Source organism: Saimiri boliviensis, chromosome 8 (assembly GCF_048565385.1).
Source record: "Saimiri boliviensis isolate mSaiBol1 chromosome 8, mSaiBol1.pri, whole genome shotgun sequence".
NCBI lineage: Eukaryota > Metazoa > Chordata > Mammalia > Primates > Cebidae > Saimiri > Saimiri boliviensis.
Window position 1 is genome coordinate 76,301,210 of NC_133456.1, and position 12,479 is coordinate 76,313,688.

The following is a 12,479-nucleotide window of genomic DNA, read 5'->3' on the forward strand; positions in this document are numbered from 1 at the left end:
CACCTGGGTTATGAACGATTTTTTAATGTCCTCGAAAAGTTAAGGTCTTGCTTTAGGGGAGATGTGAAATTACTAAGTCATTTTAGGCCTGAACTATATGATCCTATCTGCATATCAGCAATGGGCTATTGAGGTATATTGCTCTCTCTCCCTTTCCCCAGTGATTGGCTGGTATCTAAAAACGCTGTTTCCATGACACACTTGCCCTGGATTCTAATCCGCTTAGCTCCTTGCAAATCTAGATCCCTCCGTAGGTGTGGAAAGGACCTCTATCCCATTACCTGAAAGTGTTCTCTAGAGAGAACACTCCCTTGAGTATTCTTCTGACACTTCCAATTGAAACCTACCGGATTAAGCGTCATGAGAAGATGAAGAAAGAGTTTACAATGTTTTACATTGAAAAGTAATTAATAGAGTTGAGATATTAAATTTTTAATGAATTTATATTCTCAATAAAGTGTCTGCGCACTATTTTCCCCAATGAAGGAACATGTGAATGAGAAATGGATACACTGATGCTTGTAAGTCTGCAGTAGTACATCAGCATGTGACAAATGAACACAGACACCCAGGGGCTATGTCTACCAAAATGCCTTAAATCTCCCACCTAGTTTGTTTAATGATATAGGAAGACAGAAAAAAACTTACTGTAGATTTACGCTGGTGGAAAGGAGTTTGAAAATAATTTACAGTGAAGAGTAAATTCTGTGATGATAAAGTAAAAACTGCTGGTGCCAATGCCATAACAGTTACTTAATCTGTGTCATGCCCTGAAAGCCAATCAAGTGAAGTCTGTAGGTGAAGAGACTCTTAAGATTCAGTCCAGAATGGTTTCAGTGTCCAAGGGGACCCACTGATGGAAGCTGGTTAACAGCAAACTCATTCTATCCAGAGGATTTGTATGATGCAAGAAAAAGCAAAAGCTTCAAGCTGATTCTTGAGGCACCAGGAGCTGTGCAAAGAAACAGCAAACTACTTTCTCAACTTAAATACTAGTTGCAGGAGTGGACCTTAATTTAATATACCTAATTATAATAGAAGTTAATAGTGATAAAGTCCTTAGTATGCACTGTTTTTCTAAGTACTTTACATATATTAATCATTTAAGCACACACAAGAACCCTATAAGGCAGGCACTATAATTATTTCCCCCATTTTATATAAGAGGAAACAGAGACTCAGATTGAGTGATTTACAGGTGATCATATGTTTAATAAGTCACAGTTCCAGGATTTGGACTCATACAATCTGGCTTCCTGACTATGGATATTTATCCACTAAGCTATTCCCTAGGCCCAGTTGTGTGTGTGTGTGTGTGTGTGTGTGTGTGTGTGTGTGTGTGTTTGCCCCTGTCTTCCCAGGAGTAGAAACTCGGCACTGTTTTTAAAGTAAGAAACTCATTATAAAACTTCAAATGGTACTAACATATATTAACTACTAAATGAAAGTTCCATATTCTCCTAATCCCACCTGTCCCTGCCCTTTGTTTTTTTCAAGTTACCATTGTTAAACATCTAGAATTTATTTGATTAAAGACTCTATTTGATTTTTAAAAGCATCACAGTGTTTTATAGTATCTCTGATGTTTAGAAAAGTTATATGGCATTAGTATCTTTCCAGTTCGGTGCACACCGGCTTGTGAGACACCAATCCAAAGCTTGTCTGTGAGCCTCTGTTAGCTCATGAGTGCCCCTATCTGAAACTGGCATCAGCACCTCAACTTCAGCATCTCATTGTAGCTGCATGTTCCACTGCACAGGCAGTACCTTGGGAATTTATTAAAATACTGTCTCTGTGTGAAAATGTGTATCTAAAGAGGGAAGAAACATTAAAAGTTGAAACAAGTGTTAACATGATGTGAGGGCATGCCTTGGAAACCCATGTATCATGTGTGATTTTATATGTCAACTTCACTTGGCCAAGGGGTGCTCAAGTATCTGCTTGAACACGATTTTTGGATGTGTCTGTGAGGGTGTTTCTGGAAGAGATCATTCCAATTGATGAATTGAGGAAAACAGATGGCCCTCCCTCTGTGGATGGGCATCATCCAACCCATTAAGGACCTGAATGGAACAAAAAGCCAACACTGGAAGGTTGAATTAACTCCCTGCCTGACTTTTGAGCCAAGACATTGATCTCCTCCTGCCCTTAACTCCTGGTTCTCAGGCCTTGAGACTCAGGCTAGGATCTTGAAGAGCAGCTCTCTGGCTCTCAGGCCTTCAAATCATACCACTGGCTTTCCCGGGTCTTCAGCCTGGAGTTGGCAAGACGGTGAGACTTCTCAGCCTCTGTAATCACATGAGCCAATTCTTCATAATAACTGTCTTCCTAAATATCCATATATACACATGTAATATATATTATATATGTGTGTATGTATATATCCTATATAAACATACACACATAAATACCTATCCTGGTTCTGTTTCTCTGAAGAACCTGGAAACCGTATGATACATATGGTTCTCCATATATTTAGGTTTATATATACATATATGTGTGTGTATGTATACAGTATACACATATATATGTGCATGTATGTGTATATATTACCTAAATATATGGAGAGCCATACAAATGCACATGCATGCACACGTACACACCCCACATATAGATCCTATTGATTCTGTTTGTCTGATACCCTTGCTACACTATGACTCTCTCTAAATGTGATTTCAGTAAAAGCCTGAAAACCTTTGCAAACATTTCCGGGTTTGCGACTGAAGGATTCCTGAAAGCATAGGCAAAAATTATCTGGCAATGTCAAGGCTCTACTCTGCTGGCACAAAGCTCTCTAAGGGCAGTCAGGAGACCTAGGTTCTTATCTCAAACTTATAATAACCCTAGATAAGTCACTTTAGTTCCTGGAGCCTCAATTTTCTAGGTGCTAACTAAGAAACTTCAAAGGTGCTGAACTCTAAAGTCCTGTTCTCTGGTGAGATTTTTGGACAGCTAAAGGCACCATGTAAAGCAAGGTGCTCTCACAGCTCCTAATGCACATAGCCAGCCTTTTTGCTGTTTCTGTGCATCTCCATCATGGTTTCTGTGTGCTTTTGCTTGCAATGGCTCAAAGAGTCTTCCAGCTTTGTCTGCACTTTAGGATCCAAGGGAATACAGGCAGTGTCCACGGGGGTCTATTTTTAAATGCATTCGGTAAGCATTTATTAACACCTTGTCAGGTGAGGCTCTGAGGCTATTGGCATGACTGAAACATGGTCCTTGCCCTCATGGATTCAGTCTGGGGTGGAGATAGTATTACCTTTATTTGTGTTCAGCCTTGAAGCAATCGACATGTGCACCGTGCACGATGCCATTAGGAAACCCACTGCTCTCCTGTTAGAAGTAAACTCTCAGCTTTCCTTGTTTGACCCATGAGTTGTTTGAGGGAATTTTTTTCTAAAATGTATAAACAAGTGGAATTTTTCCAGATCCCTTTTTGTTGTTGATTTCTAACTTAATTGAACTGTTCTTAGAGAATGTGGTCTGTTTGTCTGTTTGGCACCAATCCACAGAAATTTTCTAAGGCTACTGCTGATCTCTCTTAATTATGCTTTTCTGTATTTAATTTTTAAACATTTATGCTGAATCAATTTTGGGAGATAATACGATAATTACAACCTCAGAGTCTAGAGCCAGATCTGGATTTTTCTCTCAGCTCTGCCAGTTACTGGTTGCATAAAACTGGGTGATGATTTCAGTCTCCACATCTAGAAAGTAAGAAAGATAAAAGAGACTATTGCAGTCAGTTCCGGAGAGGATCAAATAAGCTCACACTTGTACAGAACCAAAGCCAGTTCTTGGCACATAGTAAGTGCTCAATACACGTTATTTAATATTATTATTCTACTTACATCATACACTCTATTTATAGACAGAACGTTCTCAAAAAGGCAAAATTATAGAGGTGGAGAACAGATCAGCAGTTGCCAGAGGTTAGAGATGAAGGGAGGGAAACGAGATGATGATAAAAAGGTGGCACAAATGGTCTTTGGCATGACGGAACTGTTGTATATCTTGATTGTGGTGGTGGCCATGTGAAACCACGCATGCAATAAAATTGCATAGAAACACACATGCACACATATGCGCGCGCACACACACACACACACACGTGCATGCAAACCGAGTTAAACCTGAATAAGGTGTGCGGATTCTACCCACTGTGTCAACTTCCTGGTTTTCTTATTGTGCTATCATTAAGCAAGACCTTACCATTGAGAGAAACTTGGAGAAGGGATACAGGACATCTCTGCCCTATTTTTGTAACTTTTTGTGAACCTATTATTATTTAAACATTTTTAAAACTTTTAGCCAGTCACGGTGGCTCGAGCCTGTAATCCCAGCACTATGGGAGGCTGAGGCGGGTGGATCACGAGGTCAAGAGATCGAGACCATCCTGGTCAACATGGTGAAACCCCGTCTCTACTAAAAATACAAAACATTAGCTGGGCATGGTGGCGCGTGCCTGTAATCCCAGCTACTCAGGAGGCTGAGGCAGGAGAATTGCCTGAACCCAGGAGGCGGAGGTTGCGGTGAGCCGAGATCGTGCCATTGCACTCCAGCCTGGGTAACAAGAGCGAAAACTCCATCTCAAAAACAAAACAAAACAAAACAAAAAAAACTTTTAAATGTTGCTGGCATATGGTGAGTGTTAAATAAATGTTATTTATTATGTTTTGTCATAGCTGTTTTTCAAGTTTTTATGTATACTGAACATATATGAATTTTGAAATTAAATTCAGAACAATAGATGCCATTTTTAAAAAGACAAAGTGTATCTCAGCAAGGTTCCATATTTTTACATGTAGAGGAACTTTGAAGCCCTGGTGAACTGAAAAATGAATCTGAGTTTCTGATAACTAGCGTCATTTTTGTTAGCCCCTTTTGATTTGTGAAAATATCAGGAGGCATGAATAAGAAACCTTCAGTCCTGAGTCCATGCGTGTTGGTATCCTGGACGCAGGAAGCCTTGGGAACAGTGAATGGGACAGGGCTGGCCCCCAGCAGTTAGAACTCTGTGGCCTCAATGAGTGGTTTATATTCCCAGAACACCCCTACTGAGAGCAGTCTCCTACCTCCCTCGCTCAGTTACTTTGACTGGCAAAGTCCTTGTCACTGTTTCCAAAAGGGGTCCTGAAGATTATCCCGCACAGTCTTTGCATTTGCAGTCCGAAGCTGAGGCCCAGAGACAGTGAGTTTCCTGACCAAGGTCAGTAGCTGGTCAACAGCAGAGCCTGGTCTGGAATCAAAGCGGAAGCTGTTTGTCCTGGCTTTCACTGTGTCAGGACCCAGGACAGCAGGGTTTTGATGCTGTCTCCCACACACAATTGCCCAGAGTCATTGAGTGTAAACATAGCAATGCTTAAGGGGCACCTCAGCAAGCCCCTGGCACTGAGGGCAAGCGGGGAGGCTCTTGAGATGCACCCAGCCCTCAGCCCAGGCACCAGCCCTGCGGGGCACAGGCCTACACTATGGTGCAGGTGGTGAGTGCCATGGCATGCCCCGGTAGTTTCCTCCCTGTCTATACCCAGAATTTACAGTTTTGAACCTAAGAGAACACCAATCCTAAAAGCCTAAATTTTCTTACGCTGTTGTGAGTTGAAAAAGCTGTGCTCAAAGGTACACAAATGCTACCAGCGGAGGGTGTTCCGGTTCTTGGCATTTTGAACAAAGTATTGGACGCTCGGGGCTTTGAATACCCTCTAGGGGTTTCTAATTGGTTACTTGGTTCACACCCTATGTAAATGAAGCAGTGGCTCGCAACCAATCTGATTGGCCTTTGCAAATGGCGGCTAGGCCTACAACCAGTCTGATTGGTTGCAGTAGGAGACAAGTCAGAGGTACTTTGATTTTTCATCTGCAAGGCAGAAAGCCGGAGTGCGGGGCAGCCAGTTTCAAAGGCTCTGATCGTTTTGTTTCTTGCATGTGGAGAGGTGGGGTTTTCCTTTTTATTCAGTTCTAGGAAACCAGTGCAAACTGGCCTTAGGTTTTCCGCCTCCAGACACTATTCTCCTGCCTCTCAAAGATAGCTGTACCTTTTTGTTTATTCATCCACTGTCACACAAAGTAACTGCCTGTGCTAGCTGAATCCCCCACGGCAAGTCAGAAGGCAAATCGTCTGTTCCCGGCCCTGCCACCCACGAGCCAGATTGTTCGTAGGCTCTCCTCTCCGAACCTCAGTTTCGTCACCTGACAAATGGGATGTCTTGCTTCCTTAACCGACGAGATCGTGGTGAGGATTAAGTGATCCCTTTGAGATGAAAGGCGTTTGTGATTCGTAAAGTGTGGTACACTAGACACTAGATTAGTGTCATATCATAAATCCCTGCTTCCCTCCACAGTTCTACTGGGAATTGCCCTCTTTTGCCCAAGCATTGAGACATGACAGCTTACGTTTTCGAGAACAACTGGCAACTCCTGATCCTCAAAGGAACGATTCAGAATGGAACTTGACATTCAAGTAGATCTCCAAAAGAGAGATTTGGGGGTCAGAATTCCCAGTCGGTTCTGTCGGATGGCTCTGCTGAGACGAAAAAGAGGATATAGAAAGAGAACAGGTACAAAGGCATAGGAGACGAACTCAAAAAAAAAAAAAAAGCACTGGCCCCATTTAGGCCTTCCTCTATCCTTGGAGCCAGAAAAAGTGGCACCTGCAGCCTGCACTTCTCGGTCTACCCTGCCACCTTGTGGCTATTTGCTAGACTGCACCAGTAGAACAGCCTCAGAAACAGGGACCAACAGGAGCGTGGAACCGTGTGCTCACCCTTTTACTCCGTCACTCAATGGCGCTGTACAGCTGCTCACAGTTGTTCAGGTTGAAGGCATTCACAGGCAGGAAGAAGAGAGGGACTGAAGGGAGGATAGATGGAGAAAAGAGACTTGCTAGGCAGGAGTCTTGGTGTTCGCAAAGATACTGAAGCCTCACAGGTTTGGGAAATGGTGAGCTTCTCCATGGGACTGAAGAATAAGGTGCGCCAGGTAGAAATGATGGGAGACAAGGTTATAGCCTCACTATCAGAAAATGATATGTATGAAACTGTAAGCCTCTGTACATTAGTAAAAAAAAAAAAAAAAAAAAAAAAAAAAAAAAAAAAAAACAAAGAAAGACAAAACTTGGTCCCTGGAGTGCAGGTCAATTCAGGTTACAGGAGCTGCCCAAGCCCACGCAAATGGCCCCCAGATTTCCATGGCCCTTCCTTCCTGAGACTCCTAGGAGCAAACACATCCTCTGAATCCCTCACCATGATCAAAATCCGTTTCTAAATAGGATACGATCTTGTACAATCTCAAGTTTGAAAGGGACCGTGGAGTATTTTTTTTTTCTAAGATAGGGTCTCACTCTGTTGCCCAGACTGGCATACAGTGGCGCATCTTGGCTCACCACAACCTCCACCTCCCAGGCTCAAGTGATTCTCCTGCCTCAGCCTCTCCCAAATAGCTGGGATTACAGGCGCCCACCACCGTGCCTGGCTTATTGATGTATTTTTAGTAGAGATGGGGTTTCTCTATGTTGGCCAGGCTAGTCTTGAACTCCTTCCCTCAAATGATCCACCTGCCTCGGCCTCCCAAAGTGCTGGAATGACAAACGTGAGCCATCGCATCTGGCCCTTAGAGTCATTTAATCCAACCCTCCCCAAAAGTCGGGATTGCTGCCAACTCACCACACATCTTAGTCTTAAGTCTCCTTCAATGGTGAGTCCAGATACTCATCCAAAGCCCATTCCATCTTCAGATAGCAGAAAATCCTTTATTCTGTCAAGCTGAGTTCTGCCTGTTTATAATTCCTGTTCATTGAAATAAGGTCTCCCACACACACACACATACACAAGGTTGTGCCAAATAAGTAATCAGATATGAATGTCTATGAAGAAGATAACCATCTAGTGGCAGCACTAAGGTTTCTGGGAATAGGAAATTATGGTAGTACGATTTCAGAGGAACTAATACTGGCATAGACTTGGAGGGGAGGGGGGCTATGTCCTAGTCCTTATAGAATTTATTTGCTTAATGTTGCTTGGCTTTCTTTTCTTTATGGTAGAGTTGGATTCGATCAGAATTCTCATGCCTGGTTGTAAGTTAGACTCACCTGGGGAGCAGGCAGCAATATGTCTGAAAGCCCCCTATGGCACATAATTGCTGGATGAGATCATCAGTGGGGTAAGCTCAAATACTCCATGGTTATTCAAGACACCATTAACTACAATAGTTTCCAGTTCTTGTTAAGGGGCTTTTATCAAGCCCATGATGGTCTGGTCTGGTATATAAGTTCTTGGTGATTCCTGTTTCGTGAAGACCTACCTGGATCTAGAGCTTTCTCCCACCCGCATAATCCAAGTGTGGTTGTTCAGAGAGCACAATTATTTTGTTCTCTTGTGTTCTTTTGGACAGAGATCCACCAGTGACATAAAAGACAAAACTAGCTAGAGAAGAAAGAAGAGATGTATTGCCTGATCTTGACCAAGAGTCATGGCCTTCTTGTACCCTATTCTTCTCGTCTGTAAGAGGTAAAACAAATCCATTTCAGTGAGTTGTCGTGAGAGTGAAGGAGACCATGAGTGCAAAGCCTACTGGTGGTGAGAAGGCCCTCCAGATCTTAATTCCCGGAGGCTTTGACAGCTAGAAGAAAGCGCAAGCAAGAGGCTAGGGTGGTGCCGTTTCTGAGAGCATTTCTCCTCATCTTTCTTCCCATAGACAGCCTCTGCTGAGTTGTATCATGTCCTCCCAAAATTCATATGTTGAAGTCTACCTTCTAGTACCTTAGAATGGGAACTTATTTGAAAATAGGGTCATTGCAGATATAATTAGTTAAGTGGAGATCGTTAGATGGGCTTTAATTTACCACAAGTGATGGCCTCATAAAAAGGCTTTGGATACAGAGACATGGATGCAAAAAGAACACCAGGTGAAGATGAAAACATCGAAGGGATCCTTCTACCAGCCAAAGAGTGCCAGATTGCCAGGAAATGATCGGAAGCTAGGAGAGAAGCCTGGGACAGATTCTTTCTTACAGCCCTCAAAAGAAATCAACGGTGCCAACACTTTGATATCAGACTTCTGGCCTTCAGAGCCATGAGGCAATAAAATTCTGTCGTTTAAGCCACTTCAGTGTGTGGTACTTTGTTTCAGTAGCCTTGGCAAACTAACACACCTCTAGAAGTGGCTCCTACTGATGACATCAGAGGACAGCTCTGTCCAGATGGAAGGAGGCACTGAAGTGCCACAGAACAGGCGGGAGACACCTGAAAACCCTGAGAGTGCCTGTCCATGGGCCCCCAGCTCAGCAAGGCTGTCCCCCTTGTACCTCCCTGAAAGAACAATTTGCCATTCTGAGCATGCCCCTTCTCAAGATATGCTGAATCTGTAGGAACATCATTTCTTTTTAAATTATACTTTAATTTCTGGGATACATGTGCAGAACGTGCAGGTTTGTTACAAAGATACACACATGCCATGGTGGTTTGCTGCCCCCCATCAACCATCATCTACATTAGGTGTTTCTCCTAATGCTATCCCTCCCCAGTCCCCCCACCCCCTGCTATCCCTCCCCTAGCGCCCCCACCCCCGACAGGCTCTGGTGTGTGATGTTCCCCTCCCTGTGCCCGCATGGTCTCATTGAGAAACATCATTTGTTAGCCATAATTTTATATCGTTTGGTGTTTCCCTGTGATTTTCCTTCCGTCTATGTCCATGTTTTTTCTTGTAATTTTGACTACAAAACCTCTGAGAGCTGGAACTCATTACAAACCTCACTGGAAGTCAGGAGATATTTGATAAGAATTCCTGGTGTGACCTTAAGCACATCACCTTTCCCTTTCAGGCTTTTTTTTTTTTTTTCACCTATAGAAGAGAATGATCACTAAACTCTCTCCAGTTACGGTGTTATGTGATTCCAACTCCATATGTATTTACATAACCAACTTGCCTTCTTGGGGTCCTAAAAGGAAGGAAAGGCCCAGGGAACTCATCTCTTAGATATGTTGAGCAGCCGTCATCTGGGGTTAAATGAGCCAGCCTCATTTAATAAGGGGCTGGGGATTGGGGGGTGAGGTGAAGCTAGAAAGTCTGTCCCCCACTTTTGCTAGCTGGGCCAGGACATCCCCCGCCCCCCACCCCTTGCTCACCCTTCAAGATCCCCCCGCCTCCACCACCTTGGAGGCTGACCTCTTACTTTACTTTCTGTTTTCTTCCTTTCTTGGGCTTGAGGAGGGAGTGCAGGGGTGAGTATGTGTTGGGGGAGTGGTGCTCCCCAAAGGTTGGGGAGCAATATAGTACTCAGGGGCTGCAGACCCCACTAGGGTTCTTTCCTAGACACCAGCCAAAGTCCTCCTCCCTGGGCAGCTGTCTTTCTAGGAGGCCACTTTCTTTTTTTATGTTAATTTTTCTTCTCTTTTTCTCCCATGAGTCATCGGGAATGCGAGAAGGCCACTTTCTTAGTGACTGCTGAAGCTTGCTCATCTTTGGATGCAGGCCCTGGATGCTATATTACATATGCTGGGCAGTGCGCCCATGCCAGGGCTGGGCTTCTGTGTGTTGTTTGGAAGCTTCCTATCGCTGCTCTGGGGATGGGGGGAACATTGCATTTCCAACTGAGTATGGTATTTTGGGGGAATGATGTTTTGTTCCTTATCTTAAAGGGATTACAGCATGCCTTGGCCTCCACTATAGAGAAGCTTGGGCCTTGTCAAAGAAGTGTAAGGATCCTTCTAATGGCAAAACCCCAGAGGCATGACTATCTGTGTGTAAATTATGCTCTTTTGGTTCCAGGAAATAGACTCATACAGGCCAGTCCAAGTAATGGCAGTGATGTAGAAATGGAGGCAGTGATCTCATTATAAAGTGGTTGTAAGAAGGATGGATTATCCTAGAAATCTAAGACTAGAAACCCCAACACAATTATAAGCTTCATAGAAATAGATTCTGCAGTCCTCATTCTGGAGCTCTACCACTAATGTGGCCCAAATACTCTTCAGGGGTCAGCTTCCCTCAGCTTCTCTTCCCCATTCTAATGATCTTAGTCCTTACCAATGCACGCCTCTGGTGGAACACAAGAAAACTTAGTATTATTATTATTATTATTATTATTTTGAGACAGAGTCTCACTCTTTCACCCAGGCTGGAGTGCAGTGGCGTGATCTTGACTCACTGCAACCTCCAGCCCCTGGATTCAAGCAATTCTCCTGGCTCAGCCTCCCTAGTAGCTGGGATTACAGGCACATGCTACCATGCCTAGCTAATTTTTGTGTTTTTAGTAGAGACGGGATTTCTCCTTATTAACCAGGCTGGTCTCAAACTCCTGACCTCAAGTGATTCACCTGCCTCGGCCTCCCATAGTGCTTTGATTACAGGCATGAGCCACCACACCCGGCCTTATTATTAATTATTACTATGAGTGAGACAGAGGGAGAAAATGGAAACCCAGATTCCAAAGGGAATAGCTCGCGTCTCCGAGAAGCCTGAGGCTTAACAATTGAATTGAACTGATTAAACTTCTATCGACAACCGTTGTGTCAAGTCAGTCTACCTGGACACTTCTTAGCTGCATGACCTTGGACTAGCTCCTGCTTCCATTTCCCCATGTCTCAAATGGAACGTTTGTAACCCAGCATGGTGGCGTGCCCCTGTCGTCCTTCAAGTGAGTACGATCGTGCCATTGCCCGCCAGCCTGAGTGACAGAGCAAAACTCCATCTCTAAGAAAAACAAAATAATAATAATAAATACTAAAAATTAAATGGAACATCTGCCTCTGGGTTTCCGTCCCTCAGGGTTGTAGCAGCAGGAGCCTGTTCTCCACTCTCCACCCCAGGATCTGGCTGGCAGTAGGAAAGTGTCTTCACCCCTCCTGCCTCAATCCTTTCTTGGATCAGACGCAAGACTTGAGCTTGGTGATCTTACTTTCCCATCCTTTCCAACTCCTAAATAGCTCTACATAATTCTAACCACCCCAATTCTCTGGGCTTACCCCTTACACAACCTCGTCATCCTGGTCCTCAGAAACCCTTCCTCTAAAAATCCCACAATGTAGAGAAGAACATCATGCATATTCCATGTGTTGGTGAAAAGTTGCATTTGCATCATGCTTTTTAGTAAACATTTTATATTCCCTTTGCCCTGACTTATCTCCTTAGAGGCAATTCTTTTTAGTTGTTATTATTGATTGTCAATTGGCTGCAGTTACTCATGCTTTGATCCTCCCTTTTGTTTAAGTGGCCACCCACACTATCTGCCCTCGCCCCTCCTTCTCTCTATTAAACAGTAATGAAATGCAAACAAACTTGGAGGTACTCTGGGAGCAGAGGGACCCTGGGGCCAGCTTCCCTTCGGCCTGTGAATTGTCATTCCTGAAGCTGTCTGTTTTGTAAGTTCTTCTGCCAAGTTTCTATGGGAGCAGAGGGATCATTTTCTCCCTTTTCAAAGAGCAGGGTGAGTTGAGGACTTGAGTTGGCAAGTCCTTTAAAGTCATTTTCAAAGGAAACCTGAA

The 12,479-nt window shown here is 43.8% G+C and overlaps 1 long non-coding RNA gene across 1 annotated transcript in view; it reads left to right on the forward strand.

Annotated features, from left to right (window-relative positions):
• LOC104651209 (uncharacterized) overlaps positions 1–12,479 on the forward strand; it is a 30,902-nt gene that overhangs the window by 5,834 nt on the left and 12,589 nt on the right. Inside the window, exon 2 of the long non-coding RNA XR_744717.2 lies at positions 8,039–8,157. This is a non-coding gene — a long non-coding RNA (uncharacterized LOC104651209). The remainder of the gene's footprint in view (positions 1–8,038; positions 8,158–12,479) is intronic.